Source organism: Schistocerca gregaria, chromosome 1 (assembly GCF_023897955.1).
Source record: "Schistocerca gregaria isolate iqSchGreg1 chromosome 1, iqSchGreg1.2, whole genome shotgun sequence".
Classification (NCBI taxonomy): domain Eukaryota; kingdom Metazoa; phylum Arthropoda; class Insecta; order Orthoptera; family Acrididae; genus Schistocerca; species Schistocerca gregaria.
In genome coordinates, this window is record NC_064920.1 from 840892824 (window position 1) to 840898823 (window position 6000).

General features: G+C 42.9%; 1 protein-coding gene across 1 annotated transcript in view; it reads right to left on the reverse strand.

The window, feature by feature from the left end:
* Positions 1–4261, reverse strand: part of LOC126272412 (beta-glucuronidase-like) — a 136106-nt gene extending 131845 nt beyond the window's left edge. Inside the window, exon 1 of the mRNA XM_049975250.1 lies at positions 4045–4261. The gene's annotated coding sequence lies outside the window, so the exon portion shown is untranslated. The remainder of the gene's footprint in view (positions 1–4044) is intronic.
* Positions 4262–6000: the final 1739 nt, after the last annotated feature.

Below are 6000 nucleotides of genomic sequence, written 5' to 3' on the forward strand. Positions count from 1 at the left end.
TGTATGAATATCAAGAGCTCAGATGGAAACCCAGTTCTAAGCAAAGAAGGGAAAGCAGAAAGGTGGAAGGAGTATATAGAGGGTGTATACAAGGGCGATGTACTTGAGGACAATATTATGGAAATGGAAGAGAATGTAGATGAAGATGAAATGGGAGATACGCTGCTGCGTGAAGAGTTTGACAGAGCACTGAAAGACCTCAGCCGAAACAAGGTCCCAGGAGTAGACAACATTCCATTAGAACTACTGTCGGCCTTGGGAGAGCCAGTCATGACAAAACTCTGCCATCCGATGAGCAAGCTGTATGAGACAAGCGAAATAACCTCATACTTCAAGAAGAATATAATAATTACAATCCCAAAAAAGCAGGTGTTGACAGATTTCCAAATTACCGAACTATCGGATTAATAAGTCACAGCTGCAAAATACTAAGGCGAATTCTTTACAGACGAATGGAAAAACAGGTAGAAGTCGATCTCGAGTTTGGATTCCGTAGAAATGTTGGAACACGAGAGGCAATACTGACCTTACGCCTTATCTTAGAAGAAAGATTAAGGAAAGGCAAACCTACTTTTATAGTATTTGTAGACTTAGAGAAAGCTTTTGACAATGTTGACTGGAATACTCTCTTTCAAATTCTGAAGATGGCGGGGGTAAAATATAGGGAGCGAAAGGCTATTTACAATTTGTACAGGAACCAGATTCCAGTTATAAGAGTCGAGGGGCATGAAAGGGAAGCAGTGGTTGGGAAGGGAGTGACAGACTTGTAGCCTCTCCCCGATGTTATTCAATCTGTATATTGAGCAAGCAGTAAAGGAAACAAAAGAAAAATTCGGAGTAGGTATTAAATTCCATGGAGGAGAAATAAAAACATTGAGGTTCGCCGATGACATTGTAATTCTGTCAGAAACTGCAAAGGACTTGGAAGAGCAGTTGAACGGAATGGACAGAGTCTTGAAAGGAGGATATAAGATGAACATCAACAAAACCAAAACGAAGATAATTAAATGTAGTCGAATTAAGTCGGGCGATGCCTGATGGAATTAGATTAGGAAATGAGACACTTAAAGTAGTAAAGGAATTTTGCTATTTGGGGAGCAAGATAACTGATGATGGTCGAAGTAGAGAGGATATAAAATGTAGACTGGCAATGGCAAGGAAAGCATTTCTGAAGAAGAGGAATTTATTAACATCGAGTCTAGATTTAAGTGTCAGGAAGTCGTTTCTGAAAGTATTTGTATGGAGTGTAGCCATGTATGGAAGTGAAACATGGACGATAAATAGTTTGGACAAAAAGAGAATCGAAGCTTTCGAAATGTGGTGCTACAGAAAAATGCTGAAGATTAGATGGGTATATCACGTAACTAATGAGGAGGTATTGAATAGAATTGGGGAGAATAGGAGTTTGTGGCATAACGCCACAAGAAGAAGGGACCGGTTGGTCGGGCATGTTCTGAGGCATCAATGGATCACAAATTTAACATTGGAGGGCAGTATGGAGGGTAAAAATCGTATAGGGAGACCAAGAGATGAATACACTAAGCAGATTCAGAAGGATGTAGGTTGCAGTAAGTACTGGGAGATGAAGAAGCTTGCAAGGGATAGAGTAGCATGGAGAGCTGCAGGAAACCAGTCTCAGGACTGGAGACCACAACAACAACATAAACACACAAATGCAGCGATCATAATAAGTGTTGTATATTGCTTTATTGTTAATAATAGGAAACAAAACTGTTTTTGTTTTGTCACTTACAGTTATAAGAAAACAAGAACAAAGAAATTAAACACATTGCCACTTGATAACCCAAAACAAAACAAAAAATAACTTTACAAAAGATCCTACTACAAACACTACGGTTTATTCTTACTGTCATCTTGCATCAGGCATTTTTTGTAAACCAGTTGACCCTCCTCTTAATTGAAGATGCTTTTGAATGCGTTTAGACATACTCTTCACCAAATTGTTGAGAGAAGTCAGTAGGATATGCCACATTCCTCCACAACGGCCTGTACGAGACCCAAAGAAGTCTCTGGTGGGGCAGGACGATTGAAAAACTCTCGTTTTAGCACTGTCCATACATTCTCAGTCGCTTTATATCTGGAGAGTATGGAGGCTATTCTACTCAACTACACTGTTCGCCGCTGGGGACGTATTCCAGGAGATTGTTACGATGGGAGCGTCCATTACCGTACACCAGCGTGAACCCCGCTCTAATATGTTCACCAAATGGAGCCACAATGCTTGCACGGATGTCTTCCCAATACTTTGCACCAGTCATCCCCTCATGTATTGCCACAATCGGTGTCCTGCGGCCATACATGATTTCACTCCAAAACGCGACTAAACTGCCTTGACAAGAGTCTTCGATACTGTTAAGATGTAAACGTTGTCTTCGTTGCCTCCACACAAGAATGTCAGTCTTGTCAGGATAGGAACTGATACGTGCATCATCAGAAAACAGTGTTATGTCCCGTTACTCCCTAGGCCCCGAAGAATGGTTTCGTGCCCATGCGACACGAGCCCCCCCCCCCCCCCCCCCCCCTCCGATCCCGATTTAGGTGGGGAACATTGAGAGGTCTTCCAGCACGTTATCCCTACTCTCGGAGCCTGTTCCGTATCGTTTGTTTCGTCAGCTGCACTGCTATAGCTGTTTGGAACTACAGCCATAGACGGCCGGCAGAAGTGACCGAGCGGTTCTAGGCACTACAGTCTGGAACCGCGCCACCGCTACGGTCGCTAGTTCGAATCCTGCCTCGGGCATGGATGTGTGTGATGTCGTTAGGTTAGTTAGGTTTCAGTAATTCTAACTTCTAGGTGACAGATGATCTCAGCAGTTCAGTCCCATAGTGCTCAGAGCCATTTGAACCATTTTTGCAACCACAGACGCGTAGCGTTGTGTTGATGGTTTCTGTTTGCTTTTATATGCAAATGTCATTCGTACACACCCGTTACTTTTCTTCCGCAGCCACTTCTGTGACTATCCACAACTTTTCTTGGCAGCAGAAACTTGTTCCACATTCTAGAGACAACACTTTGACTCACGGCGACATTCGCTGTGACGTCCATCCGTCTCATTCCCTGCTCCATTAGGGGAACTACACAGAGCTTCTGACTGCATGTTATTGTTGTCTGAACCACCTTGAAGCGTCACAGCTCTCGTAACGACACACAGCACAAAAGTTGCAATGTTTACCGGTGACACGGTTGCAGCAGACTGTACATACTACCCCCTCAAAATAGAAACGTGGACTGTTTCTGCTAGTATTACATTACAAACAAACCAATGTATTGATATCATAACGGGTTTCTGGACCAAAACGTACAATGCTAAAGGAATATTCAACATCTATTTTGACCACAGTATGTGTGGCGTACTGTTTAATAAATATTTATTACAGACAAAGTTAAGTTATTTTCTTTTTGCTATTTTGTCGAAAACTAGCATATTGAGTGCGTGGCTGTATACAAAACACAGATTGATTCCTGCAAGGAAGAAAACAGCAACCAGCCACTGTTGATAATGCTAAGTGTTCATACAAATAGCACTGTTGCCGGTTTCGAACCGACAGCAACATCTTCAGACGGCTGTTCACGTGTAAAAATTAATATAGGTGCATCAAAACGTGAACAGCAATGCACATCAATGTAGCAACAATATATGTACATATAAACGTGAACAGCCGTCTGAAGATGAACCTGTCTGTTCGAAACCGAAAATAGCTCAGTTTGCATTAACAAACATCTTCATTAACAGTGGCCGACTACTGCTTTTTTGCAAGAATGAAACAGTATTTTCTTTATTTTCCAATGACAATTGTGAACTCTGCTTTTTGTCACTGTACCTAAGGATCCTCTTCTGGGTAGTTACCATATAAAATTACTTTCGTTCGACTATCAAGACATTGCTCGTTGGAAGAGCTGTTTAGTATCCCCATGACGGCTAATGCCGTAATATTGACAAGAAAGAGGTGCGTGGCGTAATGCCATTTAGGCTTATGGTAAACGTTTCGATTTTGTAGAGCTAGTGGCTGCTCTCAACTTACCTCAATGTGTTGAGCTGTGCGGCGTGGAAGTGAGCAGAACGCCCGAACACGCACTGACAACTCTGTGTCGCTGATCGTTGTGCTAGCTAGCTTCGGCGCCGCTTATCACCGTCCTCCCTCTGTTCCAGACATTCATCCAATCATCAACGGGGAAGAAGAATACGTGAGACAGTGCGACGACTGCTGCTGCGGCTGGCCATGTCACGTGACACGGCATAAAGCGGCTGCGCTCAAGGACTTCTGGTACCACGTGCACTGCGCCTCCATCCACAACGCGCAGGCCACAGTCCAGTGAATGACGCTTCGGATCTGGTACACCGTCACCTCTTACAAATTTAGAAATGACAGCGTATCCGTTTTGCCTGTTACTGGATGAATGTATTTCATAATCGCGATTTGGACGTGTGGGCCAACGTCAAGCGATAACTCGCCGTGGATTGTGTCCATCTCTTTTCTTTATTGTTAAGTGGATGTTCACGTGTGCAACCGTACTTATATATTTCATTTCATATGCACAAGGATAAACAAACTTGCTTATATCCTACGTAAAAGGAGGATGTAGCACTGCTTACGAAAATTCCTGTCGAAATCATTGTAATAAATACTGTAGGAAAGAGTACTTTGGTGCACTTTACAGACTTTTGCTCCAGTTAGCCCTGTAATATAAGATTGATGAATTTTCGTATTCTATTTTTAAATTATGGCATTCAAAAATGGCTCTAAGCACTATGGGACTTAACATATGAGGTCATTAGTAACCTAGACTTAGAACTACTTAAAACTAACTAACCTAAGGACATCAGAGACATCCATGCACGAGGCAGGATTCGAACCCTCGACCGTAGCAGCAGCGCGGATCCGGACTGAAGCGCCTAGAACCACTCGGTCACAGCGGCCGGCTTATGACATTCACAAAACAATTCGTAGAAAAGTATGGAAAATTCTAGCGTGCCAATTATTAACATCAAAGCAGTTCAACAGTTGTATACCGATTGTGTAAGTGGTATCAGAGTTTGAAATTTCCTGTCACTGGAGTTTTCTGTTACAAACGGGCTACGCCAAAGTGTACTGCAGCTTTGACGCTACATAAAATCCATGTGCAGCAAGCTCTTAAAGTCTGCAGGAGCAAACGCGAAGGCATGGGAATACATATGGAGGACGAAACCTCATTCACACTTCTCGTCGTTGATGACAAGGCAATCTTAACAGAAAACAAGGAAGATAGTACATGCTTCGGGACTTCAAACAGGAATATGAAAAACGGCATCTCACTATTAGCTTGGCAAAAAAAGGAAGTTTGGCGATGTACCATAGGGGAGCTGGAGGTTGGAACCGGTAAGATCAGGGGATGTAAGTCTTTTAAGTATCTGAGGGTTATGACACAGGTACCATCAAATGGAAAAATTGAAGGTGGCGTAAATAATAAAATTGGACGGGGCAAAAGCGCCGTACGACACTGAACTAACTAATAAAATAACCAAAAGGAACAATCAGATGATATATCGCTGCGTACGGAGCAGAAACGTATGTAGTATACAAGCGTCAGAGAAATAAATGTTTTCCCCTAGAAATAGTTTTTTGGTGGCCAAGTTGTGGCATCTCCAAGCGGGACCGTGTACCAGATACTAACATGAGAGAGAGTGTGGGTGTCGGTAAATCAATAATAGACAACATAGAGACGAAATGTCTGTAATTATATGGACATCTAGAAAAGTTAGACAATAGCCGATGGCCGAAGAAAGATTGACAGTGGACGCCAGGGGAAAGAAGAAAGCGAGGCGGCCTAGGAGGAGTTAGGAACAAGACGCCTGGGACCCGACGGATGGTTCAGAACTACAAGGAGGCTGGCATGCCGGAAAAAAATGGAATACGGGAAGCGAGAAGAGGCGCTATACTCGCAATGTGATGATGACGATGAACGTTTTTTGTGGTGCAGCCTTTTTTGGAAATTACGAA